This window comes from Phoca vitulina, unplaced genomic scaffold, assembly GCF_004348235.1.
Source record: "Phoca vitulina isolate PV1807 unplaced genomic scaffold, GSC_HSeal_1.0 scaffold146, whole genome shotgun sequence".
NCBI classification, from domain to species: domain Eukaryota; kingdom Metazoa; phylum Chordata; class Mammalia; order Carnivora; family Phocidae; genus Phoca; species Phoca vitulina.
The window spans coordinates 72,201-89,694 of record NW_022589849.1 but is presented as its reverse complement, the minus strand read 5'-3'; the positions used below and the strand labels follow the sequence as shown (position 1 = coordinate 89,694).

The 17,494-nt window shown below is 42.6% G+C and overlaps 1 protein-coding gene and 1 pseudogene across 6 annotated transcripts in view; both read left to right on the top strand.

The window, feature by feature from the left end:
• The window catches only part of ZNF280B (zinc finger protein 280B), a 94,364-nt gene extending 84,977 nt beyond the window's left edge, over positions 1 to 9,387 (top strand). Inside the window, exons 4-5 of one of the 6 annotated variants that reach the window (XR_004298674.1) lie at positions 4,899 to 8,787; positions 9,302 to 9,387. The gene's annotated coding sequence lies outside the window, so the exon portion shown is untranslated. Of the gene's footprint in view, positions 1 to 3,157; positions 4,389 to 4,893; positions 9,223 to 9,301 lie in introns of those variants that run through there. The other 5 variants (XR_004298675.1, XR_004298676.1, XR_004298672.1 and 2 more) reach the window with 5 other exon arrangements.
• A 1,488-nt stretch (positions 9,388 to 10,875) lies between these two features.
• Positions 10,876 to 12,067, top strand: LOC116628953 (annotated as a pseudogene).
• The last annotated feature ends 5,427 nt before the right edge of the window (positions 12,068 to 17,494 follow it).

Sequence of the window (17,494 nt, the reverse complement as noted above, 5' to 3'; positions counted from 1 at the left end):
GAAAACCTTATATATGTACAAACATTAAATACAAGGAAAGGATAGTATGTAGCTGTAAAAATGGAAATTAAAAGTGAAGAAAAAAGAGGGGCACCTGGGTGGCTCAGTCATTAAACGTCTGCCTTTGGCTCAGGTCATGATCCCAGGTTCCTGGGATCGAGCCCCACATTGGACTCCCTGCTCTGTGGGAAGCCTGCTTCTCCCTCTCCCACACCCCCTGCTTGTGTTCCCTCTCTCACTGTCTCTTTCTCTGTCAAAAAATAAATAAAATCCTTAAAAAAAGTGAAGAAAAAAGAGAATAAAAAAAGAAAAACCAACAACAACAAAAAAAGGAAAGAATAAACAGACAGGTGAACAGAACAGAGCAATGCACTATCTCCTGAGTGTATTTTGGTCAGTTTGCTAGAAGAAACTACATCTCAAAATTGTAAAGAAAGGAAAACATATATACAAAAATAAAATTAAGTAAATTGAAAGGATAGAATGTAACTGTAAAGATGAAAATTAAAAAAAATACTTTAACAAAACAAAACAAAACAAAAAAACAAAAGCAAAAAAAGAAAGGAAGAAGAAAAAGAAAAAAAAGGAAAAATGACAACAAAAAAGAAAATATGATCAGACAGGTAAGTAAAACAGAGCCATACAGTAGATTTTGTTTGTATTTTGGTCTATTAGAAGAAACTGCACCCCAAAATTGTAAAGAAAGCAAAACTTGTGTGTGTGTGTGTGTGTGTATGATTAAATATATTGAAGGGATAGAGTGTAACTGTAAAAATGAAAACTAAAGAAGACTTAAAAAAGGAGTTGATAAAATAAGAAATTGGTTGAAAAGGGAACGAAAAAAATAAAGAATCATGGGGAAAAAGTTGTGATTTCTATGTGCTGTATTCCCCTAGCACTGGAATTTTGCAGTTCTGTCTTGGCTGGATGTTCTTGCTGACCTTTTGGGGGAGGGGCCTATTGCATCGATTCTCAAGTGTATTTGCCCTGGGTGGAATTGTACTGCCCTTGCCAGGGGCCAAGCTAAATAATCTGCTTCAGTTTGTTCTATGTGGTTTTGTTCCCTGGAGGCATTCCCTACAGCTTTAGAGGATGAGAATGAAAATGGCGGCCTCCCAATCTCTGGCCCCAGATTTGAAAGCTCAGGGCCCCACTCTTCAGTGAGCCTTCAGAGAAAAGTAGTCAATCACTCCTGTCTCCCTGGTCTCTGGGTGCACTCTGTGCTCACCTGGCCTGTGATGGAGTGTTTCTATCTCAGGCATGCGACCCAGTTTTGAGTCTCCAAACCCTTCAGGTTCCTGTAACACATTCCTGTACTGCTCCTCTTGGGGGAGGAAGGGGGGGTCTCGTTGGTTCTGTTGCTTGTTAGGCCTGTGCTTGGAAAGCAGTCACCCAACTGCGCCATGGTTTGTGGTTTTTGTTAACCCTGAGCTGAGAGCCCATTCCTGGGCTCACTCTTTTCATCCAGCTTCCCTGTTCCGATGCCTGGGAACTCTGCGGCACTGAGGTACCCCTGGTCTTCCTGTGACCCTGGGGATCCTGGGACTACACTGTCCCAGGGAGGGTTCCACCCCCGCTTAGCAGCCTGAGCGATGTCCCTCACAGGGGCAGACTTCCAAAAGTTCTGATTTTGTGCTCCGCTGCTCTATTACTTACTGGTAGCCGGCTAACAGAGGCTCCCTCCCACCACAGTCTATCTTCCCATATATTGCCTCGGATTCACTTCTCCACACTTCCTACCTTGCCGAAAGTGGTCACTTTTATATTCATAGTGTTGAAGCTATTCTTTTCTTAGATCTCTGGTTGAGTTTGCAGGTGTTCAGAATGATTTGATAGCTATCTAGCTGAATTCCTGGGACCACAAGGAGATATCACCCCATACCTGTCAGAATGGCTAATATCAAAAATACAAGAGTCAGTAATTGTTGGCGAGGATTGAAAAAGGATCCGTCATACACCATTGTTGAGAATACAAACTGGTGCAGCCACTGTGGAAAACAGTATGGAGGTTCCTCAAAAAATTAAAAATAAAATTATGAGGGGCACCTGGCTGGCTCATCAGTGCAGCATGAGACTCTTGACCTTGGGGTTGTGAGTTCGAGGCACAGGTTGGGTGTAGAGATTACTTAAAAATAAAATCTCAAGAAATAAAATAAAATTATGATATCATCCAGTGATTCCACTACTGGCTATTTACCCAAAGAATATGAAAACACTAATTCAAAAAGATATATTCACCCCATGTTTACCACAGCATTATTTACAATAACCAAATTATGGAAGCAACCCAAATGTCTATTGAGAGATGAATGGATAAAGGATAAGTGGTATATATATAAAATGGAATATTACTCAACCATAAAAGAATGAAATCTTGTCATTTGCAACAACATGGATGGATCCAAAGGTATATTGCTAAGTGAAATAAGTCAGTCAGAGAAAGACAGATACCGTATGATTTCATTCATATGTGGATATTAAGAAACAAAACAAATGAGCAAAGAAAAAAGGGAGCAAACAAAAAACCAGACTCTTAAATATAGAGAACAAACTGGTGGTTACCAGAGGGGAGGTGGATAGGGGGATGAATGAAATAGGTGAAGGGGATTAAGAGCACACTTACCATGATGAGCACTGAGTAATGTATAGAATTGTTGAATCACTATATTGTACACCTGTAACTAATATAACACTGTATGTTAACTATTGTGGAATTCAAACTAAAAAAATAATAACATGGGACTGAATAAACTAAGGAAGATAATGATAATTTTTATGACTTTTTGTTTAAATCATTGCAGACTCAAAAAGCCTTTGTTTTTCCAGATTTAAGAAATTTTTATCTGAAGCTAACTGACTTACAGCAATTTGACAAATAAACCTTTGTGAATACATATAAACATTTATCTTTTCTCCTTACCTGATCCCTCCAAACTTCAGAAACTCTCAGTAAATGTGCTTATATTTTTTATGGCAATATATTTCTTATTTCAAAAAAGAACATGTTCTCCTTGTAACAGGACACAGTTTGCTGGAATGTCACATTTGAGAGAGACACACATAGACTCAGATATGACCAGATAGCTTTAAGAAATAAGGCTGACCTTATGAAGCCAACAAAGCCCTTGGAAATATTAGCCTCATACCTTGTTTACAGGGATCCCAGCAGACTCACCAGGGAGTAAAGAAGGTCACTCCTGGCAGGTGCAGGAACCTCAAGATATTTTGAGAACCTCAAGAAGGGAGGAATTCACCCAAATATATGGGTATCAAAGAGGAAGTCTGATGGCAAGTATTTGGCCTTAAGAGGCTATGAAAAATTTAATCTAGATATTCCTTATAAAAGTTCTAGCAAAGCAGGTTTTAAGGAACATATATGGTCAACTACTATTCTTGTTGGAGTTATGTAAATTATCAACCTGGTTTTTTTTAATTAGACTTATTTTACAAACACTTGGGTATTAATTTGGCTATCTTTGGTAAAAATAAGGGCAATTATAAAGAAAAATATGCTTCAATAACACACCCTTGTAAATATTATATTTTAATATTGATCATTATAAACTGGACTAGATCCTGCATTCTCCTAGTGTCCCCCAATGCCTGGCTACAACACTTCAAGATAACATTTTTTAGTTGTTCTCTCCCTTTCTGACAATTGGAATCATTTGATACACCAAACGTCCCCTTTTTCCTGAAGTCCTGCAAAATGAATAGAAATGACTTGATGTAAACTTCAGAGAAATCCCCACAAAAGTTCATGTATAGACAATTTTACTGCTTGTTGCTCTGTGGGCCCCTCAAAAAGATCACTAGACCACTACTGGCTAGAGACAACTGAACTGAAACTAGGGAAATCCATCACATTGCCACCGCATGCCCTATGCCATCTGAAGATGCCTCCAGCCCAACATCAAGAAATCTCACTGGCAGCACTCAGGACTTAGACACTGGGTTTAGGATTAGCTCCAACCATTCACCTACACTTTTCCTTGGTTTCCATAAGAAATGCCGCTTCTCAATTACCATAGGGCTTAACTTTGAGAGCCCGCCTGCATCACTGCCTCCTGAAATAAGTTTAACCGAACGACCTATTGTCAGATTAAGAGACAGGTTCCCCAAGAGGGAATGATCTACCTGCTCAACTTGGAATGTGCGAGACTTCGGGGTTGCTTCCGAGGACGGAACTGTAGCGGTTGAGGGCAGGCTGCCCCAAGAAAGGCCATTTTGTCATGTGCATTACTTAGAGCCGAAGGCAATCTGAGACCCTTTGGGCCCAAGAAAAACTTCGGCCCTTCCTTTATCTACATAGAAGAATCTAAACTGGATGGCCTTTGTAGGATAAGGGTTATTACCAGAAATAAATATATCTGAGTGACCCACCTATATGGCAGGGCAAACATTTGTTTACCGAACACTTAGTCTTTTTCATCTTCCTGTGTCCCGCGTTCCTTCCCTTTGAAGCCCCAGACCGCTATCCCCTTCTCATTAGTTCAGAATGACATATATACCTCATTTTGCCTGACAGTCTTTGGAATTTCTATGTATGTGTGGATTCCCTGTACAGGTGCTAATAAATTCGATTTTCTCCTCTTTATCTGTCTCCTATCAATTTGATTCCTAGTCCAGCTAGAAGGATCTTTGAGGGGACAGGACATTCTAGCTCCCCAATAGTAGTAAAGGAGATACAATAGTATACAATAGATAAGAAAAACAAAAAACAAAAACCAAAAAACTCAGGCTTTTCCTTTAAAGGTATTTATTCTTATTAATGTTCTCCAGACCCTGGGGGATGAGCATTCGGGCTCCATTCCCTCACCTGGGTGTGCCCCTGGGACCCCCGTGCTGGCTCAAGAAACAGCCTAATCTGTGTGTCTGTCCTTCCTCCTCAAGGACAGGTCTCCCCACAGAGGACTCTCCCCTACAGAAGCCTCCACAGAAGCTTCTCAATAAAAGAGACTCAGAGACAAGGCCTGTGGGTCCAGGGGTGTTTGTCTCACTTCCTCCTTATCTGAGACGCTGTGAGGAGCGGTAGCTGCTCCCACCGCCGGGAGCTGTAGCCCAGTGATCGTCCGCCTCGGCCTCAGCCTGCAGCCCCGAGATGCGCAGAAGCCCTGCATTGGCCGAGGCGTCTTTGGAGCCCGAGAAGCGGCTGGGGACCCCGGAGCCCTGGTGCTTATTGGAGTCTGAGGAGTAGTACAGCAGACCCCGGGGAGGGCTCCCTGGCTGCTGCTGGATCCAGTAGATGTTCTAGCCGCCAACACTGATGTCCCTGCTCAGGTGCAGGTGAGTCTGTCTGTCGTTCCCGGAGATGCAGAGACGGAGGGCGGCTGGGTCAGCACGGGCTGGGACAGGGAGCCTGCAAACACACACGCTCATGGGTGACGGGGCAGGGGCCAGGGTAAAGTTTCCTAGGGTCTCCGCCAGAGAGGCTGACACCTGCTAGAGGTCTGCCTTGTGTCCCCGAGGCCCCTCCCTACCTGCACAGTGAGACAGGAGCACGAGGAGGATGAGTCCAGGCCATGGTGACACAGACCCTGGTCCCCACAGTGGGCTGGGCTGCCCATTTTCTCCTCCACCCTCTGCCGTAGGAGGGGCTGTCCATGCAAATGAAGTCCACCCAGTGACTGCCCAGCCCCTCCCTCAGACCTGATGCTGCAGATCAGCTCACAGCACACACTGAGGAGGCTGGGGGAGGCTTCAGCCCTGGGGAGAGCCCTGGGAGGAAGCACCTGCTGAGACCACACTCAAGCAGCCTTGAGCAGAAGACACCACTCAAACAGCCAGGTGCTGGGTCCACAACTCTGCTCTCACCCACTTGGCTCAGACATGTGCCCACCGCGCCCTCTGCTGGCCGCGGTGCACATTGCACCGCGTGTGAAAGGCAATGTCAACATCCTGCCTTGGGGAGGGGCTGGCCCGCCGTGGTCTTTGGCATTTCCACCAACCCCCTCCTCAAAAATGGGAGCGATCCCTTCTGCCCTGCCCCGGACCCCTTTGCTAGGCTGCAAACTCCTCCCCAGCACGCACCGCTTAATTTCCTAAAGTGGCCTCCTCAGATGCTGACTCAGGGACCTCCCTCATGGGTGACATTAGGGGAGGGAGGTGTCCTGCTGTCAACACAGCAGAAGGACAGAGGTCTGGACCAGCCACATCCCATTGTTTGGAAAAGTGGAGGAGCTCCTCCTCCCTCTGACCCTACTTTTCACTGAAGCAGGTTTAGACCCCTGTCCGCACCCTGTGTTCCTAGCCTGTCCACCTCTGGCGGGACTGTGGGCCTCCATCAACAAGGACCATGCAGGAAGGGATTGAGAAGAGGCTGCTCTGCATGAACAGAAGGACAGAAGTTGGCTCCCTGGGACCCACTCCTCAGCACAGCTTTCCCAGCAGGACCTGGGGCTAGAGCCCTGCTCTAGGGAGACTGGGTCTCCATGAAGAGGGCGGAGGTCGTGGTAGAGCTGGGTCCCTGGTGGGAGGAGAGACTGAGGAGTGAAGGTGGGGTGAGGGATGGGGCTCCCAGGAGACCCTAAAAGTGGGTTTTGAGTGGCTAAGCTGGGGCTGAGTGACAGAAAAGAGGGGTTTCGCACTGTCCTCAGTTTCCATAGGGACCCTCAGGTCAGAAGATGACGTGGACCATTAGATTGGAAAGTCCTTTGGTGGTGGGTTGTTCTGAGGAGGTGTCACGGGACCTGCCCAGCTACCTCTGACTGTCCCTAGCACCCACCTTCTCAAGGAAAATATTCAGAAAATTGTACTGTTTTCTTCTTCCATCTCTCTCTCACACACATATAGAAATATCGAGTGGATCAGCTATGATGGGCATGTGTACTTTAGCATTTCATACCATGAATCATGCTGACTTTGAAACATGGCAACCATCTCATTTTGTCCTAAAATTTTCAAGTGTCCCACGAATTCTGTGTGTGGTCACTTCCCTTCCTGTGGCTAATTTTCTCAAACAGGTCAAAAAATGTGTGTGTGTGACTGAGTTTCTATTTCTTACCAAGACACACATCTGACATTTTTGGGGTTATCTAAAATATTCCATTAAAATGATTATACACATATGTAGATATTATATAATATATAACGATTCACTAACCCATTCACCACAGCAGAAATGCACTCTGGTAATATGGTGATATGCTTTTTTTAATTTCTCGGTAAGAGGCACCTTTCACACACACAATGACAGAGAGATGGCTCATGAGTCCATAGAGAGAGGACACTATGTATGGCCACTTACCTGTACCCAGAAAAGAAGTGCATGATATACATAATGATGAGAAGCATTCATATAGATTCATAATCCTATTCTTACATAAATAGGACTTACCAAATTTAATTTCTAATAATGCTCTTTTATATTATGACAACAGATAATTACGTAAAGTGGTTTTTCAAGATTTACTCAGCCTGACAAATGAAAATAAATACATCCACAGTGTACAGCGTGATGATTTAATGTGCACGTACATTGTGGAATGGTTGCCAGTCAAGCTCATTATCACTTCCATCACCTCACAGAGGTGTTCTCTACTCCCTCAGCGTACAGTAGGCAGACAGGTCACTCTTATTAATTACAGTCACCATATTTCACATAAGATCCCAGAACTTTTGCATCTTATCACTGATATTTTGTAGTCTTGGCTCCTTTTGATTTAACCTGGAACAAATTATAAATTGTTTGTTCTAGAAATGTCAAGTGGCTCAGGAGTGGTAGAAATGGATGGGTAAGGCATGTCAAGTCAAAAATGTACCTGTGTTTATTCTCCACAAGCCAGCTTTCATCCTCCTTACCCTGAAATTTTCCTTCTCAACCACAGTTAAAGGGCAGGTCATTTTCCTATAAATAACTTGTTTTGAAAACCAGAAGACAGTAATTGCGACACTGGGATTCCTTCTTGAAACAAAATATTTAGTCTTTATTGGCACACTCCTAGATATAGAAGTATGCTTAAGTAGACAGCAGCATGTAGACCCCTTGGTGTGGGGCGTGTGATCACTCAGGAAATTGATGGTGACAAGGTGGGAGTCAAGCTAGTTTTCACTGGGCTTGGGAAACCCCACCCTCGATAGTTCTCCTGGGTCCTTACTGGGATCAGCTTGTAGGAAAATCACACCCATGGGACCTACTTCACCCACTTCCCTGGAGCAGGCTCAGTGTTTTCCCAGTGATGGTGGAGCTTCCCCTCACCCTCTTACATTACAGGAAGTGGTTATGAAGCCTCAGGCCCCCAAACTCAACCCCCCCACACACCCATGTCTGCCCCACTCTCCCTGACGCTCCAACCGAAGGTTTAGGCACTCTGTCAGTGTGCCAAGCCAGTTCCGTGCCTGCCATTCCTCCAGGGCCTGTGTCCTCGCACAGAATCTCACAGTGAGTGCCTTGTCCCCAGGCCACCATACTCCTGGAAGGTGCTCAGCACAGGAGCCTGGGAAGGAAGGGTGCTCTCCCCTGACCCCACACCAAGCACAGTCCATGCCCAAAAGGGTCTGTCACTTCTCTGGAATACTCCAGGGACTCCTGACCCAGAGGGAAGCTTCCTTAGGAACAATTATTTTTCCTGTTTTCGATAATTAAAAAAGAATGACTCCAGAGGTTCTGGTTTCATTAAATATGGATCAAAAAACCTAGTTTTGATTCCATCATGAGTTTTCTTCTTGTTTTTGTTTTGAGTTTTCCTAAGACATCAGAACATGAAATGGGAGATCAAGAGGAGAGCCACTGTGGATCAGAAGCCATTTCTGGTTGTAGCTAGCGTTAAAGGACAAACATTCAACCCAGTGAGTTGGAATTTCTGATTGTCTTTATTCACCCATTCACAAGCCCAGCGGCATCCCATCTGATGAAGCAGGTGCTCAGAGGAGTCCTAGGAAACGGAGGTTTTCATAGGGAGAAACTGGGCTGGACAGGGAAGGCATCAGTAAGAAGAAGGATTGTTTCTGGCAAGGTCGCCTTCCTTTAGGGGAAGGGCAGGGAGTCTCATCAGGCAGATTTATATCACTAGTGCTGACCAGGAAATTCTTGATGGATTGGTTGAAAACTCCACTCCTGAGTACTATCTAACATACTATAGGTAGGTTAGGTATGAAGTCTTTGTAGAACTTAACATAAGGGACTCCATTTTGGGCCTGTTGTTCTTCTTAACACTAGTATACATCCAAGTTATTTTAAAATGGGAAAGTACCCAGAGCAGGCTGAGGTTTTTGTCCAACTTCCTCATCTACCTATATCACTGTGTCCATCACTAACATCAAATGACTGACAGTAATAATCTGCCCCATCCTCTGCCTGGAGCCCAGAGATGAACAGAAGCCCTGCATTGGCCGAAGCATCTTTGGATCCAGAGAAGCGGCTGGGGACCCCGGAGCTCTGGTGCTTGTTTGAGTCTGTTACATAGGTTAGGAGGTACCGAGGAGGGTTCCCTGGCTTCTGCTGGTACCAGAATATGGAGTAAATATCAACACTGATGTCACTGCTCAAGGTGCAGGTGAGTCTGGCCGTTGTTCCCAGAGATACAGAGAGGGAGGGCGGCTGGATCACCACAAGCTGGGAGATGGAACCTGTAAGCACAGACACGCATGAGTGATGGGGCAGGAGCCAAGATAAATTCCCTCAAAGCTCTGAGCAGAGGGGCTGACACAGGCTGGGCACTGAGAACTGGTCCCTAAGCCTGTTCCTACCTGTGCAGTGACAAAGGAGCATGAGGAGGACAGGAGTCCAGGCCATGGTGACACAGACACTGGTCCCCACAGTGGGCTGGGCTGCCCCAGGCCTCCTTTTCTCCTCCACCCTCTGCCACAGAAGGGGCTGTCTATGCAAATGGGGTCCACCCAGTGACTGCCCAGCCCCTTCCTGAGCCCTGGTGCTGGAGCCCAGCTCACATCACACACTGAAGAGGATGGGGCTTGGCCTCACCCCTGGGGAGAGCCCTGGGAGGAACCACCTGTGGAGACAACACACAGGTCCCTAATTTGGGGACTCTGCCAGGCCAGGGAGGACACAGCTGCTGAGTCCCCAGCAGGGAGTGCAGGGCCCAGTCCCCTGTCTTAGGCTCCTTTGAGTGAATGGTTCTCACTGAGCAGTCACAGCGCCCCCTGCTGGTCACTGGGCTCACACCTCACCATGGACCAAACCCCTGAGAGCCCAACTCCTTTTTCCAATTTACCAGGTCCCTGTCTATTTACAAGAGTTCTGACTCATTGAAAGTGTGATTCTATAGTGCTGCCCATGATTACTGTTCTGTTTTTAATTCTCAGAAGGAGTCCTGGTCTATGTGAGATGCAAAAATTCACCTAAATTACAATGTAAGTTGCTGGCGCCCCAGAGAAGATACTGCAAACATCATATCCCTCCATTGGTATGCAATTTAGAATACAACATACATTTTGAGTGTTCCACAACTGTGTTCATTAAAGCAGTGGATTCTAACTACTCTCCCATAAATTGACTTGCATTTTAATCTTTTATTTTCAGGTAATTTAATCGTTGAATTCCCAAAGTAAAGGAATAGGAATGAATTTGTCTTGATAAAGTCCAATCTATCAGGTTTTTTTTTCTTTATGGGTTGTGATTTTGGTATTTGTCTAAACATGTTTACACAAACCCTAGATCTTGAAGATTTTCTTCTGTGTTCTTCTAAAAGCTTATAGCTTTATGTTTTACAGTTAAGGCTAGGATACATTTAATGATTTTTTTTTTTTTTATAAGGTGAGAGGTTTAGGTGATATTCATTTACCTGTATGGATATCCAGTTGTTCTGTGGTCATTTGTCCAAATGGCCATCCTTCCTGTAAAAGATTTTTGCAACACTTTCATAATTATCCTCAGATAATGGGTGGCTCAGTGGGTAAGCAACCAACTCTTGATTTCCAATCATTGGGAAGCTGCTGAAACAGGTGGATCTCTACATTTCTGAAGGTCTTCATCCTAGAATAATAACTGAAGAATTTAAAGTTACACAGGAAAATGCAGTTTTTGGAACAAGTTTTGGAACAAGTCAAAGTAAGCAAAAAAATGCACAAGGAAACACTCATAAATGTGGCCAGAACATCTCCACGTACTAAAGTACATGCCAGACTTGCTGATGTCTTAACAGAAGCTGTAGTCATCTTGTTTTGGACCCTGGGGCATGGCACCTGATATAAAAAAAGAGTAGCAGGTGCACATACCTCCTCACATGCATCGTATCATGAGGATATGAAAAAACAGAAGTCAATTCTGGCCTTTTTTTTTTTTACAAGAGTGCAGAAGAGAGGGAGAAACTTGTAAAAGCTGAAAGAAAATTTATTGAAGATAGAGTTAAAAATAGTTGAACTGGAAAAGAAAGTCTGTGGTGATCCATGTAAAGTATTGGTTGTTATTAATCAAAAGGGAACTGACCCCTTGTCCTTAGATGCTCTTGCAAAAGAAGGCGCAGTAGCCCTTTGTAGAGTTAAAAGGAGAAATATAGAAAGGCTGACTCTTGTTTGTGGTGGAGTAGCTCTCATCTCCTTAATGACCTAAATCCTGATTGTTTGGGACACGCAGGACCTGTGTATGAGCACACAATGGGAGAAGAGAAACTCACCTTTGTTGAGAAAGACAACAATCTCTGCTCTGTCGCATTATTGGTCAAAGGACCAAACAAGCACACACTCAAATCAAAGCTGCAGTAAGAGATAGCTTGTGGGCTGTTAAGGATACTATTGGAGATGGTTCTGTAGTTCCAGGTGCTGGAGCCGTGAAGGTGGCAGTGGCAGAAGCCTTGGCTAAATGTAAGACCAGCCTTAAGGGCAGGACCCAACTTGGAGTTCAAGCTCATGATTCCCAAGGTTCTTGCCCAGAACTCTGGTTTTGACCTTCTGGAAACACTAGTTAAAGTTCAAGCAGAATATTGGGAATGAGGTCAGCTTGTGGGTGTGGACCTGAGCCCAGGTGAGCAATGGTAGCCACAGAAGGAGGCTTATTGTATAACTACCCTGTGGAAAGAAACAGGTTCTTCACTCTTGCACTGTGATTGCCACCAACATTCTCCTGACTGATGAGATCATGTGAGCTGGAATGTCTTCTCCAGAAGGTTGAAGCTTCCCTGGTGTCATCTGGATCACAAAGACTCTGCAGAGTGATCCTAAGAATAGAGCTGTGGAATTTTTGTCCAAACTTCAAAAGATTCTCAAAAGAATTTGCTTTTTCCATATGAAAAAAAGAGAACACTGACACTCACATTCTGAAGTTCTGAAATTATAATTACAGTACTCTTTTTAATTGCAATTCAGTGTACACACATTAAGCAGGGCGTTTTTATCCAGTGAACATGATGTTTCGCTTTAACTTCAGGGATATAAAAGTATCCTGTTAGATAAGTATATGCTATCTACCTTGTTATTAAATGTTCCTTGAAAAACACACAATGAAAAAAAAATGATCCATACTTTTCTGGGTCTGTTTCTGGGTTTTATATTCTGTTACATTGACCAGTGTGTCTATCCCTCCATCATACCAACCTACATTGTGATAGGAAACAAATTAAACGTTTATGCAATTTGGGAAAAATTGACATCTTGACTATATTGAGTCTTCTAATCCATGAGCAGAACATGTCTTAGCAGGGTGCCTGGGTAGCTCCATCAGTTAAGTATCCAACTTCTTGATCTCAGCTCATGTCTTGATTTCAGGGTTGTGAGTGAGTAAAACAAAACAAACAAACAAACAAAAAACCATGGAATTTTAGAAATAAACACTTATTAAAAACCAAAACATTCTTTGCATTGTTTCAGATTGAGTTTGATTACTTTTACCAGCATTGTTCAAAGTTCAGCATCCATGGTCTGTACTTGTTTTGTTAAACATGCACGTAAATATTTGTGTTCAGTGGTTTTAAGTGGTATTTTAATTCAGTTTTCACATGTTTATTGCTAGTATATACACATCTAAATCATCTTTCTAAGACCTTCCTGAAATTACTTATTACTTTTGGAATTTAAATATTTATATACCTACTTGTAGCTTTCTTTGTATTTTTTCCGGTAGATCATTCTCTACCCTGAAAATAGGGACATTTGTCTCTTGTTCTTCTTAGTCTGTATGCTTCTCATTATTTTTCTTGCCTATGGTTCTGTCTGGAATGTCCAACCCTATGTTGAACAGCAGTGCTGAGATTGGACATGATTGCCTTGGCCCGTCCCAAGGAGGAAAGCTTTCAGTGATTCACCTCTCTGTGTGTTAGCTGTAGGTGTTTTATAGTTGTCTTTATCAAACTGAAGATTTGCTCCTCTCCTTTTCATTCTCTGAGAATTTTGATCATATTCATTCATTCATTCATTCTCATCTATTATCACAAATAGGTTTTGAATTGTGTCAAATGCTTTTTATATATTGCTTGATGAGATCATGGGAGTTTTCTTTTTTAACCTGGTAAAACAGCAAATTACACTGATTGATTTCTGAATATTAAATGGACCTTGCATCCCTGCAATAAATCACTATTGGTCATTACATATACTTGTTGTTATACATATATATAACTGAATTATGTTTTCTAATATTTTCTTAAGAATGTTTGTGTCTCTGTTTGTTTTGTGCTAGGAAGCTGTTGGCATCAGCTACGATTGAAAATTTTAGGAAGTCGTTATTATAGTCAAATCCATCATTTTCATCCACAAGCAAGGAATATCTATTCATTTGGTCAAGTTCATTTCATTTCTCTTACGATGTTTTGTGGTTCTCCATGTACAAGTCTTTCACTTTTTCTTAAATTTAACCTTAAGAATTATGTCATTATGCATGGCACTGTTTTCATTTTTATATGTTGATGGTTTATTGCTTCTCCCTAGATTACCATTTACTTCTGCATGCTGGTTTTGTAATCTGAAACCCGGATTAAAACACTCAGACCACAAGCATTGGTGAGTCCCCACTAGAGCCAGAGCTGGAATTAACACCTTTTGGTCTCTGACATCTCCCCTGAGTAATTTTTATCAATAAGCAAGCTAGTTTTATCTTTGAAAACATGAACACAGTGAGAATAGGTTATCAAGCTTAAAATTTAACAAAGGAAAAGGATATGACAGTGTCAAATCATCTGTTTCCAGGAAAAATAAGGGTCCAGTGATGATATGATAACAGAAGTCACCTCCTGAGCCACCTGAGCGGGGTGGGTCACCAGGCCCAGAGAGTGGAGGGAGATTCGGTCTCACTTCCCTATGGGTCTGGAGTATTGTGTAAGCATTAGCGCTATCTTAGCATAAATGACAGTAATAGTCACCTCCCTCTTGTGCTGGAATCCAGAGATGTAAGAAGTCCTGAATTAGTGAAAGCATCTTTGGATCCAGAAAAGTGACTGGGGACCTTGGAGAACACTTGGACTTGCTGTATACAAATTGCCCTGAATGCTGCAACTGAGATCTTGGGAAGTCTGACATGCTGTCAGCAGAAGGTAAGATTTCTTTACCTGTTAGCCACCCAGAATGTCTGTCTATGAAATCCAATGGAGGAAGAGTGGTGAGAATCATTTTTTCTCTCTCTACATTTAAATTAGCAGGAGGAAATATTGTGGAACTAGTTCCTCAGGCTTAGGGACTCTTGGTAAAAATGTGGTAGAGCACTCTGGTTATTGATCCATTTCTTCCTAGAGATGGTCTTTCTTTTCCTTTGTGTCTTTAGTGTTGTGTGTCCTAAAAAGGAATTACCATAGTGCAGATTGCAGGCGTAGGATTTAGAAGCCTGCTGTTGGTGTCACTGAGTTCATGGTTCTCACCAGATGACTATGCTGTGGGGCACAGGCTGTTGCTAAAGGACATCTTGGAGGTCAAAGCCACAAAATTGGCGGCACAGGTCAAGCACTGTTAACACTGATAGAGTGCTCACCTCAACAAGACTCAGCTCATAAGTTAAGTTGGTCAGGGAACATGTTAAGTTGAGACTAGGTTATCTGCCAACTCATGAAAACTTCTGTACAACGAAGTACACTGTAGAGCACCTCACAGTCCCCAAACCCGGGGCACACCCCTCCTAGTCATTGGTGTGGCTGCAAGAGCACAAGTCTTAGCCAGGAAAAAAAATTAATGGGGATTTTTCATTCTCTTTTTCCATGTCCTAAGAGCTTGGCGTGGTGACCAGTGAGAACATTCTTTCTGGTGTCCGCCATCTGAAAACTGTACTTCCAGGGATGCACCTTTGTGGCCAAAAAGACTAGGAATCCGATAGTCTCTCTGCCATGCCAGCTCTCAGGGGAGTTTGTCATAAGAGCTTGCAGCCCATCGGAATCATTCATCCTGTCAACCCTCACTGCTTGTTAGTGCTGGAAATTTCCATTCCTGTACTGCCTTCCCAGTGTCACAGATTAGCAGGTTTGTGATATGGGAAACAGAGGCAAAAGAAAAAATAAATGTCCTTACTACCGACAGCCCACTGACAAGTTCTTGAAACGGGCAGACTGACCTTCCCTTGGAAGCTCAGCTGCTTTGATGTTGACACTTCGCTAAGGGCAAGAGGCAATCTTAGCCCGACACCCAGGATCCTGTGAGTCTACCTTAAACATATAGAAATTCCTTTGGAAATGACCTTTTCCTAACAATAGCTAGCCCCTTCAAGGTCCTGGAAACCTTATTTTCAAAGTACCTTGGGAATAGCTTGCACTATTCTTAACCCCCTCCCAACCTGAAAGTCTATAATGGGCCACTCCTCACAACCCCAGTGCAGCTCTTTCTGCCCAGGAGTCCTAACCCTGTGTTTTAATAAAACCACCTTTTTGCACCAAAAACATCTTTCTTGGCCATTGACTCTGAACCCCAACATCAATTCCTACATCAGACTGTGACTGGAGGTATCCACAATTCTGTAGAAGACTGGAGACACCATTTTCACTACACCATCCCTAGCACCTACGCAAAGGAGGCCTTTGCTTTCTTAGACTAATTTGGGAGTCGACTTTTGGATCCTGGGGCTGCGTCATCTATGCCCTTTCTGTGATGTGGAGAACAAAGGCAAAAGAAAAAAAAATATGCTTACAACTTGTAGCCCACTGACAAGTACTTGGGATAGACAGAGTGACCTTCCTCTGGGACTTCAATTGCCTAGATGTTAATACTTTGCTAAAGGCAAAGGACAACCTTAGCTTGACGTTAGTCCGGCCTCCAGGATCCTGTAAGTCTTCTTTAACATATAAAATCCCTTTGGAAACTTCCCTTTTTTCAGTCTTTCAAGATATATGTTAGCAATCATTGTGCAAGCATATAGCCCACGGATACACATCTGAAGGGTCTCATGACTAGGGTTTTACTAGACAGTAATAAATGACCTCTTCCTAACAGCAACTAGCCCCCTCAAGGCCCTGGAAACCTTGCTTCCAAATTCCTTAGAGACTTAACTTTATCCCTAACCCCCTCCCAACTTGAAAGTATATAATCAGTGCTCACAAGCCCAGTGCAGGTCTTTCTGCTGACGGGTCCTGTCCCTGTGCTTTCATAAAACCACCTTTTTTGCACCAAAGACATCTCAAGAATTCTTTCTTGTCCATTTGATCCCAGACCCCAACATTTCACATCATCAAATACATTCATGCTATCTCTATTGCAAAATTTGTCAAAGAAAGAGAAAACTTGGAACAATGGCCAACTTTGTCTAATACCTCATGATGATTTGTGGGCAACCTGAACATAATGGTTGAGAACAACCATTGTAAGATTAAAGAGTTAATAGGTAAACTTTTAAATAGCTCCAAAATCTTTGGTTACCTAAAGTTTAAAGTTTTAATAAGCCAAGTGATGAGGGAAGTTAAATTCATCAATTATCTAGATCATTTCCAAATAAAACAATGAAACATTATGTACTGAACATAATTTATCTACTTTTGTCTTATTATAAAGAAACTAAAGATAAATCTGGATGTGTTAGTAAACATGTTTTATGCTTTATTAACAGATTGTACTATTAAAGGTATATGTTTCTAGGAATTATGAAATATATTAATAAATGTATAATATAAAGAATCCAGGTATAACTGTTCACAATTGGTGACTACTTAGTTTTAACTAGAAATTCAGGTTGCTAACATTTAAGAATTCTAATAAATGTAATTAAGACTATTGGAAATAACAAGGGAGATAACTCTGCAAGGAAAGTAAGACAAGTGTTTTTGGCAAGAAGAAATAAGAGAAACAAACATTCAGGGGCAAAAAGTTGGCTTTTATCTAAAGTGAGGCTGGTTATTTAAAAAGTAAAAACAAAGGCCAGAGTTTGAATGTAAAAAAGAAAGTCTTAGAAGGTTTACGTAAAAGGAATCTTTGGAAAGGAATTTTATGTGTGATCAGTACTGGCTAAGATGAGGGTCAATTTAGGTAAATAAAGGAGTTTTAATATCAAAAGTACACTGGTGCAAAAGTTTTGTTTTCTCTTTGTTAAAAGAAAAAAAAAGTTTTCTTAAACTATTGGTCTGCTCCTAATAAGAAATTGTAAACAAAAAATTTCTCTTCTTTTAATGTTATCTGAAAAAAAAAAAACACAACAACC